We start from the raw sequence: 13,438 nt of genomic DNA on the forward strand, positions 1-13,438 counted from the left end.
TCTCAGCTAGCTCCGTCTGCACTGGTCAGGTTTCTAGAATGTCTTTTCATGTATAAAACAGCTTAACTGGATTGCTTTTGCATAGAAATTTTCCAAATTAGTAACTTTCCACAATTGTTGCTGGACTAAAAACCAGATTTATCAGTTTCTATTGCTACTGCTTTGTTGAGGGGTTTTGGAGGTTTGGCTTTTTTTTTTCATAAGGCTAAAACCTGTGATTTACAGTACACATCTATTATTATTACTACTACAAGAATGAAAATGAGTGTCTCATAAGTCTAAACAGTGAGGCTGGCTTTGTAAATAAGCCCAGGACACACACATATCCAGACAACCCAAGCAACAACGTGGCATAATGTCAGGACATGTTGTCATAGGATGTTCTTCTATAAATTGCCCAGATGTACAGTCATGCTCCAGTTCTAGATGTTGTCCAAAATGTGAAAAAGGTGGAATACTGTAGATTCAGTACCATTAAAAATGTTACAACAAAGTCTTTTCCATGCTTTAGAGTGACAGCACAGATAATAAGATCAAATCTCAATGCTCGCTGTATCCAAGGAGCAAAGCAATAATGCCAGAGAGAACACAGATGCTAAGCTGATCCAACAATTTATGAAACAGGATATATCTCTAAAAAGAAAACTAAGCACTTCAAAGGACAAAGGGTTCATGATGTGCTATGATGTGCTGGTTACACATAATACTCTGCCAGATACACAGGTGGAAATGCTGCTAAGAAAAGCACATTGTCAGCACAGGTGCTGTGGCTCAAGAAGACTATTGCCAGAGCCCTTACCACATGTATACAAAAGGGAGGAGGACAAAAAGTTATGCAGAAGAATGTGTAAACAATTGTCCAGAATCTGAGTACTCTGAAAATAAAGCATCATATATTAAGGAACGTTTGCATCCTTTGCAAGGATGTTTGCATTTGCATCTTTTCCCAGAAGTAATAACAGTACCTAACCTAACAACAGGATTTATTCTGTAAATGATTCACAGAAAATAATATATACAAGATTCAGTCAAGATGGACATTTCATGCAGACTGGACATCAGCTTTAAGAAGAAACATCCATGAAGTTAAAAAAGAAATTATCACCAATCTGAGCAATTTGTTGATACTTTACATTTGCCACAAGTAGTTCAGTGTTGAAAAGAGAGTTGAAATAGTGGAGATCAAAGAAAACAGGCACACTAGCACTTTGGAACAATCTAACAGACGACAACCAACATCAAAGGACAAGGGAGTGGTGAGCTTCCATGAGCTTCTCGAGCACTGAAATTTTGTTCAGATTAAATAAATAAACCCACTTCTGTTAGATACTTTCTTTGAACAGTATTAGCAGAACAAAAGAGACTTAAAGTCTAGCAACCACAGCATAGCAATTAGAGAGAACTTTGCCCAAAATTGATTAACAAAGGAGGCAAAAAATATCCTACCAAAGCATAAATAAATAGCTTGCAAGATGCAGCAGGTGAGTTGATATAAAAATTTATTTTTAAAATCAAATTTGAAATCACAAGAGTTAATGCTGAAGAGAAATGTGTCCCTTAGCCAGAAAAGCCTCATCAAATTCTTGGTCTCAGAACAGGAAGAAATCATAGAATCATAGAACAGTTAGGGTTGGAAAGGATCTTAAGATTATCTAGTTCCAACTCCCCTGCCATGGGCAGGAACACCTCACATTAAACCATGTCACCCAAGGCTCTGTCCAACCTGGCCTTGAACATTGCCAGGGATGGAGCATTCACAACCTCCCTGGGCAACACATTCCAGTGCCTCACCACCCTCACAGTAAAGTATTTCTTCCTTATATCCAATCTAAACCTCCCCTGTTTAAGTTTTAGCCCATTACCCTTTGTCCTATCACTACAGTCCCTAATGAATACTCCCTCCCCAGCATCCCTATAGACCCCCTTCAGATACTGGAAGGCTGCTATGAGGTCTCCACGCAGCCTTCTCTTCTCCAGGCTGAACAGCCCCAACTTTCTCAGCCTGTCTTCATATGGGAGGTGCTCCAGTCCCCTGATCATCCTTGTGGCCTCCTCTGGACTTGTTCCAACAGTTCCATGTCCTTTTTATGTTGAGGGCACCAGAACTGCACACAATACTCCAAGTGAGGTCTCACGAGAGCAGAGTAGAGGGGCAGGATCACCTCCTTCGACCTGCTGGTCACCCTCCTTTTGATGCAGCCCAGGATACAGTTCCTTTCTGGGCTGTGAGCCCACACTGAAGCTGGCTCATGTTCAGTTTCTCATCGACCAACACCCCCAAGTCCTTTTCCCCAGGGCTGCTCTGAATCTCTTCTCTGCCCAACCTGTAGCTGTGCCTGGAATTGCTCTGACCCAGGTGTAGGACCTTGCACTTGTCATGGTTAAACTTCATGAGGTTGGCATCAGCCCACCTCACAAGTGTGTCAAGGTCCCTCTGGATGGCATTCCTTCCCTCCAGCGTATCAACAGAACCACACATCTTGGTGTCATCAGCAAACTTGCTGAAGGCACATTCAACCCCACTGTCCATGGCACCAACAAAGATGTTGAATAAGACCAGTTCCAACACCAATCCCTGGTGGAAACCACTCATTACTGGTCTCCAGCTGGACATTGAGCCGTTGACCACAACACTTTGCATGCAGCCATCCAGCCAGTTCTTTATCCACCTATCAAACTGATGTCTCTCCAACTTAGACACAAGCATGTCGTGTGGGACAGTGTCAAACGCCTTGCACAAGTCCAGTTAGATGATGTCAACTGCTCCACCCCTGTCCATCAGTTCCGTAGCCCCATCATAGAAGGCCACCAAATTGGTCAGGCAGTATTTCCCCCTAGTGAAGCCATGCTGGCTGTCAGCAAGCACCTTGTTGTTTTTCATGTGCCTTAGGATGCCTTCCAGAAGAATCTGCTCCCAGATTTTGCCAGGCACAGAGGTGAGACTGACTGGTCTGTAATTCCCTGGAGCATCCATTTTCCCCTTCTTGAAAACAGGGTTATATTTCCCTTTTTTCAGGGAACTTCACCTGACTGCCATGATTTTTCAAATATGACGGCCAGTGGCTTTGCAACTTCATTCACCAGCTCCTTCAGGACCCATGAATGCATTTCATCAGGTCCCATGGACTTGTGTACATTCAGGTTCTTAGGATGGTCTCGAACCAGATCCTCTCCTACAGTGGGCCCAAGGTCTTCATTCTCACAGTCCCTGTGTCTGCCTTCCAAGACTTGGGTGGTGTGGTCAGAGCCTTTGCCAGTGAAGACCAAGGCAAAGAAGTCATTAGGAACCTCAGCCTTCTCCAAATCCAGGGTAGCCAGTTCTCCCGATAGGTTCCGGAGAGAGCCCACGTTGGCACTAGTCTGTCTTTTATTCACTACATACTTATAGAATCCCTTCTTGTTATCCTTAACATCCCCAACCAAGTTTAATTCTAATTGGGCCTTAGCTTTCCTAACCTGGTCCCTAGCTTCCCAGACAACATCCCTGTATTCATCCCAGGCCACCTGTCCTTGCTTCTACCTTTTATAAGCCTCTTTTTTCCCTCTAAGTTTCCACAGCAGCTCCTTATCCATCCAAGGAAGTCTCCTGGCCCTCCTGCTGCATTTCCTTCTAGTTGGGATGCAACACTCCTGAGCTTAGAGCAGGTGATCCTTGAATATCAACCGACAGTCTTGGGCCCCCCTGTCCTCTAGGGCTATATCCCATGGAACCTTGCTAAGCAGGTTCCTGAAGAGCCCAAAGTCTGCTCTCTTGAAGTCCAGGGCAGTGAGCTTGCTGCATGCTCTTCTCACTGTCCTGAGGATCTCGAACTCAACCATCTCATGATCGCTGCAATCAAGGCTGCCCTGGATAGTCACATTTCCAACCAGCCCTTCCCTGTTGGTGAGCATGAGGTCAAGCAGGGCACCTCTCCTTGTCAGCTCCTGTATTTACTTGCAGAAGGAAGCTGTCTTCCACACAACCAAGGAGCCTCCTGGATTGCTTGTGCTGGGCCATACCGTCCCTCCAACAGATATTAGGGTGAAATGTATACATGCTGCAGCCATCAGCTGCCCAATAATGTTTTCTGCTATATTCTATACAAATACTTGTAGACAACCTCAGGCTGCTGTGGGAGACCTAAGCTTCTCAAATTATCTCATAAAAGGCAGATGTGGTATTGCACAGGCCTCAAACGGTGGATACAGATCTGCTGCAATTACTCCTGAGGATAAACATGCTCTCACAGACTGTCTTGGGTTTAGCACTTATGTATACTTCCCTGGAAAGTTGGAGAAATAACAAAGACAGTATTTGTCAGCTTTAATGAAGTAGTATCCTCCCTTGGAGCTGAGTGCAGAGCACTGCTTAGCATGTATAATTTTCTAGGGAACCATTTTCTTTACAGTAAATGGAAAGCTAAGAGCGAACAATTGTGTGTAAAGGGAGCACGGCTATCAGAGATCCTCCTCGAGCTCTATCAAGTTTGGCTGCTTTCACCAGATCTTTCTAATAAATTTTGATGCTATCTATGTATTACAACAACAACAACAAAAAGTAACTGATAAATGGTGCTATCAGCTCTTCTGTTCTGGAACACATTTGAAAGCAGCCAAATTGACTCAAGCTACACAAAGACAGTATATTCCTGCATCGACATCAACATCGATAGTCAACGTGTTTTGATGTAAAATTGTCAAACAGGTGATCAGTTGTTTGAGGAATTCTCTAGTTTGGCTGGGAAAATGGTACAGAATATACAGACTTCTTCACTTTAAAATATCACAGAAGGCTATAATGTAACCCTGAGGTTACCATTGGAGGGGTTGATAACTGGTTAAATTATAGTTCTCTGTAAAAAGGTAGTAAGTAAAGAGCAGCTATTTAAGGGACCAGTTTCTATTGGAGTTCTACCAATACCAGTAGCTGACTCTAGGCTATTTGATACTTTAAGCAATTTTGAAATACAAAAATCACTGCTGATAATTTTGAGGATGGCATAAGATTATCAAAACAATCCTGTATGGATGGGATTAAGCTGGTAATCTGAACAACAAAGAGAAATGCACTTTAATGCAGCCAAATGTGAAGTTACATATTTAAGAACAGAAAATGCACACAGGTTTCTGCTGAGTGGGAAGATTGTTGGGGACACTGTGGGCATGCAGGTTGACATGAGCACCCAGCAGGATGTTTTGGCAAGACTTTGTACAGTCTGAGTGGAAAATAGACGTCTGGGAAGGTGATTTGTCACTCCCGCTGGTGCTGGAGAGACAGATACTACATTACCAGAGAACAGCTCTAGAATTTATATTTTTAAGTATTTACAAACTGTATTGTATAAAATAGCCACAAAGATTATTTGGGATGAGACCTACTTGAAATGTCTGAGTTAGGTTTAAGACAAAAGTTGTGAGGAATCTCGATTACTGAATGTCACTGCTGTAATGATGAGATAAAGCAAGTGATACAGTGGGCAGCGTAAAGGACACTTCTCATGGAGTCCCTGCTCTGAGGCTGGCTATAGCTGAGAGCAGGATGCTATAGTGTCCATGGCCTGTGGTTGCACAGCTCCTTTTAACCCCCTGCAGTCTGCTGGGAGTTGGCTGAAAGGAACTTTGGTGAAGTTTTGTTCAGGGTGGATATAAAGAAACCCCTGAGCTTCTTGATGCAGCCATGAGCTCAGTAGTTGCTCCACCCTGTCAAAAAAATAAAGCATAAGCCAACCCCATCCCCTCCAGCCAGATGGCAAAGCTTGAGCAGATGCTAAACCCCACATTCAAACAGGGTTCCCAGTGGACAGAGGCTGAAAACAAAATTCACTTGGAAGCTGGTGGAAGCATGTGTGAGTGGAACAGCACCAGTAAAAATGCTGAGATGAAACAGCAAAGAAACAGTCACTGTAATAGAGCAAATTATTTCTTCAGAGGTGCAGGACTCCCTCATCGATTCCTTCTTTTAACAGTCAAGTCCAGGCAGCAAGCTGGGAAAGAAGGGTGACAGTATCTCCTCAAGAAGAAAATACTGGGTACCGAACAACTGTTGAGTGAAGAAAGATACAACAGGATCAAATGTCTGAGTGATGGAAATAGAGAAGCATGGAAACAAACAGCAGCAGTAATCAGTACTCTGTCTCTCAATGTCTTCTGATTGAGACTAGATGGTGTTCTGGAAGATATGTTTTAGTGAAAACACAAGCTGTGCTTCAGTCAAACTGGTAAAATTAGTGCTTTAATAAAAAGTATATTCAGTAAAGCTTGAATTGCTAGTCCTATACAGGATGTTGGACTAGATGATGTGATCATAAACTGCACTAGGGTTTGGGGGTTGCTGTTCACTTTCAAGGTAGATGTGTTTGCTCCTGAAGGCTCTGTTTCCACAATGTGGAAGTTCAGCTAACCCAGCCCAGTACCTGCTTCAGGCTCTGTGTGACAGGCAATGGAGCAGTAGCTGTAGCTACAGTAGTTTTACCTCCTCCTACTTCATGTGCTGTTTTCCAGCCCGTATTTTTGTATTTGCATGTACATCTATGCTTTTAGCTTTCCCTTACGGCAATATGGAGTCCTCTCCAGCTTGGTAACTCTGCTTCTGCCAAACTATGTAAAAACGTACTTCACTTGAGGAAAATGGAATAGCAAGAGGCAGTTTCAAGTAAGCCTCAGTGGCACACAGATACAGACAATGAATGCTGGACACTAGAAAATGGTGAATTCTGTGCACAAAGACATTGAATTTCATGGCCCTTAGGGAAAATGGCAGACTTACAGAGATGCAGAATGACAGATCTGTGACACCCTGGAGAGATAAGCAGGAGATTGTAACTGGTACTTGCAGCACTAAGATGGCACTAAAAGTTTATGGTCTTCATGGTTTTTATTCAGTTGCACAATCACAGAAGTTACAAATGCATTGACTGGAATGTGCTGTGCTACTGTGAAGTAAAAACTCATACTGAAGATCATGGATTTGCAGCAAGTGTATACAACATGTCCTCAGAATAATGACTGTGCTTACGTTCTCCAAGAATGTTTTGTCTTTATATGCATTACAGGCATGGTTTTATTGCATTTTTTCACGGAAGCAAGCATGTCCTTTCCATGTCTTAGCATGTAAGTACCAAGCTCATCTTATTTTTCATGATTTTTCCTATAAAGGAACACCTGTGGATCAAATGTAATGTGGACTTCAAATTTTGAGGAAGCAAATTTATAGAAAACCTTAAATATAAGGGATGCTCATCCATGATACAGTAGTGTTCCAGCAGATGCTGATTTTTATAACACAAGCTTTTCAATGCTGTTTTGACAGCCAAGATGCAGTAATAAACTGAAATTGTTCAGAAATAGCTGTGTGTTCAAGCTGAGGAACAGGCAAAAATTTCTGAAACTTGCTAAGAGTGAAGAAGTACGTTTAAGCTATAACTTCAGTTGTATTATTAAACATGAGTTCAAGTGAGGCTTGTGCAAGCTATATGTACATCTATCAAAGTATATTTCTTTCTGTTTAATAAGACAGAGAGTTCAAGTTAGTCCTGTTTGGAATAATTTTAGTCTTTATAATCATATCCTGTTTCCATTTAAATTGATTAAATAACAATGTACAGTAGAACAGGACTAGGATTTTATTAGATTAAAAATTCACTCCAGATAAATTCTCAGCACTTAGGAAAAGCTTTTCATTTGCAAGGAACTACATACATGCATTAAGAACTCTAGTAATCCAGTAACATAGCGTTCAGTTGATTAACTCATTCCAGTCTGTACAGTTCTAGGCAGCTGTCTCCATAACCCACCTGTGTTCAGGAAGTGTGCCAGCATGGCTCTGCAGCAGCAGCCCTAATTGCCTATTTGGGAGGCCCAGCAGCCAGGGAGGTTGTAAGGCAGTCAGCGGTGCAGCAGGCCATGGTGAGGAGCAGCTGGTGTGCTCAGGCCTGCCCACACCCTTGGCCATCAGTTCCTAATGCTACTGTGAGGTGACACAACACAACTTTTTTTGTTGTAAAACCAGAATATTTCCTTCTTTTACTTGCATTTTAGATGTTATCTGATTAGTGCTTTTATTAGGTGACTCACAGTGTTTATTATTTGCAAGTCTTTACAATTTAATATTGCTGTCCAAACGGGATAAATATGTTTTCCACTAGGTTATACTGTTTAAACACTGGTATTTTCTTATTTAACAGAAGTGGTTATAATGCTAAAGGGTAAACACAGGACCCCTTCTGACCTGTATGTAAATTCCTAAAGAAATAGAGATATTAAAACAAGCACTGAAATTGCTATTATTCAACTTTATACTCTACCTGTGGGCACATGTATGTATTTCTTGATGACCGCTGGTGCACCACTGTTTATATGGAATACAAGGTGGGTGAGCTGGGGGTGTGTGAGCACTACAGCTAGGTATCACACAAACACATAGGATACAGCGTTATCTTAGCTTCTCCATGCGCAGCAGCCCAGGCATATTAGCATTATCTTTGATTGAAGCTGGCTGAGTTAGTACAGAGCTGGCCCAGAAATTCATACTCCTGTGGCATCCAGGCTCTTGGTAACCAACAGCTAGATTAAAATTAGCTCTGTTAGCCTGACCTGTGGGACAAACACACCTCATTATTGCTGCGTGCTAATCCCAGTAGCTGCAACTGCAAGGCAGGGAATGTGCGTGGAAATATGAGAACCTTATTGCCAGTGCCCATATCTTTGGCTGAACAAGGCTGTGTCTTTTATGTGTGTTTTGTGAAGTAACAAAGTGGAAAACACTTGTCCCTCATTTCACCTTTTGAAGGCACATGAATGAAGTGTGCAGCAGCAACACTGTTCTGAGGGTAACAAAGAGATGTGTCAGCTTCCTCCCTGGGCACTCCTCATACACCTTGGTTCCTGCTTGCCAGCATTCTGCTGTTCTACTCCTAGCCTTTACTGAGCAGGATTCCGTCCTCATGTTTCTTCTGGGTTGACAACATAAAATGATTAATTCCTACAGCTAAATCAAGCTGAAAGCTTATTGAAGTATTTGCATGAAACTGTGTCACTAGTACAGCAAGTAATTCCACACAAAAACGCAAATGTGCAGGTTCAGCTGTAGTAAGGATTACCACAGAATAATGGTATACCAGCTTTTTTAGTTCTTATCTAACCACTTATCAGTCTTCTTGTGGATTCCTTTTATTTTATCTGTACTAGCCTTGCTTATTCAGAAATTTTTACATCATATTAATAATGTCTTGCACAGGCATCTGATATTTCTGCAGTCATTGGCTTTAAACTATTTTGTTGCAGAAAGCAGACCAAAAAGATGATCCTGTAGTCTGTTCACAGACAAAAGGAACTAGTATTGTGTACAGCACAAAACATGCATGCATTTCCTTGTCACAGATATTTGTAGGTCTGGATTTTTGCATTCAGCAAATCAATTTGACAGAAAACTTGTCTAGGACTCGGTGCATAATGTTCAAGGTTGAAACAAAGAGGTTTTCTTCACAGAACTGCCTTAGGTGAAGACAGTCTATCCTGATCAGACTGTCCTCATTTAATCTCTAATCCTGATTATGAACTGACTCTGTGAAGCTCACGTGTTTTATAATAAAATGTGAATTCATGCTGACTAGTCCCACCTTCTTGTCTTCCATGTGCTTAGAGAGGGCCTCCAGATGAGCTGTTCTATCACCTATCCAGCGACTGAGGTGAGGCTGACCGGCCTGTAGCTCCCAGGGTCCTCCTTCTTGCCCTTTTTAAAGACTGGGGTGACATTTGCTTTCTTCCAGTCCTCTGGTGCATTTCCTGATTGCCATGACCTTTCAAAGATCATAGAGGGTGGTCTAGCAATGACATCTGCCAGCTCTCACAGCTCTTGTGGGTGCATCCTTTCAGGGCCCATGGACTTGTGGATATCAAGTTTGTCTAATGGATACTTAATCCAATCCTCCTCACCCAAGGGAAAGACTTCCTTTCTCCAGACTTTCTCCCTGGTCTCCTGGTGAGAGATTCCTGAAGGCTGTCCTTGGTATTGAAGACAGAAGGCATTCAGTATCTCCGCCTTCTCTGTGTCCTCTGTCACCAGGGTCCCTGCTCCATTCAGTATTGGGCCCACATTTTCCCTAATTTTCCTCCTATTATTGGTGTATTTAAAGAAGCCCTTCTTGTTCTGCACTTTGCCACTGCATAATACTGCTCTAATGATGACCTGAATATATTTCTGAAAAACTATCATCTCTGTGGTTGTATCTAGCAAGGGTGAAGGGATTTGTTCCTTGTGGATTGGTTATTGGCCCATTCATTATGAATGGTTACTTTCTGGGAGAACTTAGAGGCTAGATCAGGATGAAATACTGGGCACTCTCACTGCAGACATTTTGTATCTTACAGAAAAAGCAAACCAGAAGAAAATATAGCATGACATTTGCGCATACTCTGATTAGACCATGCATTCTTAGATTGTGAATTGTGAAATACATTGTAACAGGAAAAAAGGTTCAGCCTAATGACTTTTGCCCTGCTAATCTAAAATGTAGTTAATGCAATTTATCTGAAGGTTGCTGGGACTCCCAGTTAAAAAGTTTTAAACTTCGTCACTGGAAGTTTTGCTCTTTTTTTGGTTTTTTGGGGTTTTTTTTTAAGTAATGATGGGGTTTCATTTTTTTAATCTTTTTTCTTATCCTTCTTTCTTGTACAATCTGTCTGCACTCAAATATTACCTGAATACACTTCTCCATCTTCCTTTGCTAATAAAATTGTTCCAGATTTTCTTCCCAAATCATGACTGTAACCACTATGTAATTTTTTTCCAATTTTTTCTGTTTGATCTCCCCTTCCGAAGATGCCAAATTCTTCCTCTCTTCCTTCTCTAAGACAGAAGAAAACTTCAAAGTAGAAACTCTGACCTCTCTATTAATATCTTCTGAGATCCTTGAGCAACACCTGGAGATAAAGCAAAGGATCAACCAGCCTGCAGTTCTTCTGCCTGCAGGCTAACCAGCAGTTTGTCAATGACTGCTGGTCAGGCTTTTAAATCTGAAAATTATTAATTCTGAAAAACATTGAGCATTCATTTAGCTTTTTTTAGTCTTCATTCAGGTTTCCAGTGCAAATTAGGAAAAACTGCAGAAATAAGTCTTCAGGTACTTGACTGTAATGTTTTCCTGCACTATTTCCATACAGCAATGAAAACAACTATCTCTCAGAGCATGAGCAGTGAATGGCTTTAAGCATCCAACCTGCTGTGATTCAGGAGTACACTGATGATGAGAACAGGTTCAGAAGCAACACTAAAAGCGGCAGAAATTCAAGCTGATGATTTCATAATGGTTGGAAGAAGGATGAGTAAAATAGTGCCTCTGTCACTCATAACACCACCCAGTGGGGTGTGTAAGACCTGTGTCATATGAGAGGCTGCTTCTGTCATCAGACCAGAACTGTGTTCCCCCCATGTGACATAATATTGTTTACCAAGTTATGTAGGAAGGCGAGAAATGTATTGTGGGAACATAAAATCCTAGGAATGCAGTGTCATATGACATAGTGCTATACTGAGGCATTCTGCGCTGAATTTCAGAGAAGCTGAGGTCAGAAGTCAGATACTCAGCACTTTTGAAAAGCTCTGTCTTTATAATGTCTCCCTTGCCAGTCATCATTACCACAATCTGGGTCACATTGCTTAAAGGCATTTTGTTATTCAGGTAATTAGTGAGAAGACATGCAAATCCTTCCTAACATGAAGCAAGTGTTAATTTTATCATTTTCTAGTCTGTTTTCCAAAACTATGTGCCTGTATTCCTGATTTGCTCCTCCTTTTCCAAGCCAAATGCATTTACCATTTAACATGAAAGGATGATTAAAACTGTGCTCAGAGCACAATGTGGAAGATGATCACTGATAATTTAACCAATTGACTCTGCAATACCATTAGGCAATTGGCTGTTGACATACCCTTTCTGCTGGTAACCCAGTTCAGGTAACCAAGTAGTGTGTTGTGTAAAGACCACATTCCAAAAGAGCTATAGAATACATGAGGAAGTTGGATTGTTTTTTGTTCAGATCTCAACATGGTCTCATTTTTTTATCTTTCACCATATTTACTCTCTGCTTTGCATCTTAATTAGTCTCAGTTATTTTTATAAGCATATCTTCTCCTCTAACTTCTTTCTTAGTGTTAGGGGACAGAGCTAGAACCTTAATTCAGGGCAAATTAGAATAAAAGCTTTATGATAGTGTAACCCACTTAACCTGCTTGAGTAAGAAACCAAAATGCAGGAAGGAAATGTCAATAGGTAGTTACAATTATCTGACTCCTTGTCTACTTTTTAAGAACCTGGCAGCAAAACGAGATCACTCAGGCCTTGGCAAATTCCAGCGTGTATTCCACTTCGGACTTTGTGACAACAGGGAGAAAAGCAGCTTTAAAACACCTGACTGCACTCTGCAGCATTAACTTCTGTCACTGCAGCAGCAGATTAGACACTGTGAAAGCTACACACCCAAGCATGTGTCCAATACTGGGATGTGACCTGAGGCTGGCTGTCCAGACCAAAGACCTTAGTTAGTTACCTTCATAGAAACCCCAGGCTTTCTAGGTGAGGCATATTACAGGCCCATATGGCTGGATACTGCAATGTGGTTAGATCCGGAAGAGTTGCATGGCCCACAGAAAGGTGACAGTATGTGATGAGGTTGTGATGAGGTTGAGAGTGGATAGAACAAGCCACAGACACAGGCTGTTCAAATGGGCACTGCAAGTCTCCATTTCTTTTTTTTTCTGCCAGTATACCATTCACAGTGTTGCTTTTAGACAACTCTGTGGCCATACAGGAAAGCAGCTCAGGAACTAGTCCAACAAAGAATAAACCAGCAAAAAGAAACACAGAAGCAGTATTATTCAGTGAGATCAAAGGTCCCTGCTGAGGCTCTCTATTCACGCCCTCCCTCTTGAATCTGTGTGCCCAAGAACAAGAATAAAAAGACAGAAACTTCTGCCAACACGCCAGCATATATCCCATGCCTCAGCTTAACTGAGATGAAACTCCCATTCCACACTTGTAGAGGTAGAACCTGTAAGAACAGCCTGAAAACATTTTAATAGCATCTAAAGAGAAATTAAGATACACCTCTGATCAGATTAAAGATAGTGTTTTTATCAGCATGGAATAATTTAGATTTGGAAACTTTCGCCCTTCAGATAGGAATGTCCAGCTATCTCACTGCTCCTTCTTCTCCCTCCTTCAATCCTTGAAGGGACATATTCCTCCTTAGAAGGAATATGGGAATTTTCAGCTATGTCAGTATAAACTCAGCTGCAGACAGGGTATAACTTTGATTGTTACAGTTAATCCTAACCTAGTATTAAATGTGAACCATGCCTTGTGGGTGTATCCTAGAACAAGAGCATGTACATTCACTACATGGAAATATACAAATGTGATAGTTCTCACAAGTAATAAACACCAGATTATAAATACCTTAA

Source organism: Melopsittacus undulatus, chromosome 4 (assembly GCF_012275295.1).
Source record: "Melopsittacus undulatus isolate bMelUnd1 chromosome 4, bMelUnd1.mat.Z, whole genome shotgun sequence".
NCBI classification, from domain to species: Eukaryota; Metazoa; Chordata; class Aves; order Psittaciformes; family Psittaculidae; genus Melopsittacus; species Melopsittacus undulatus.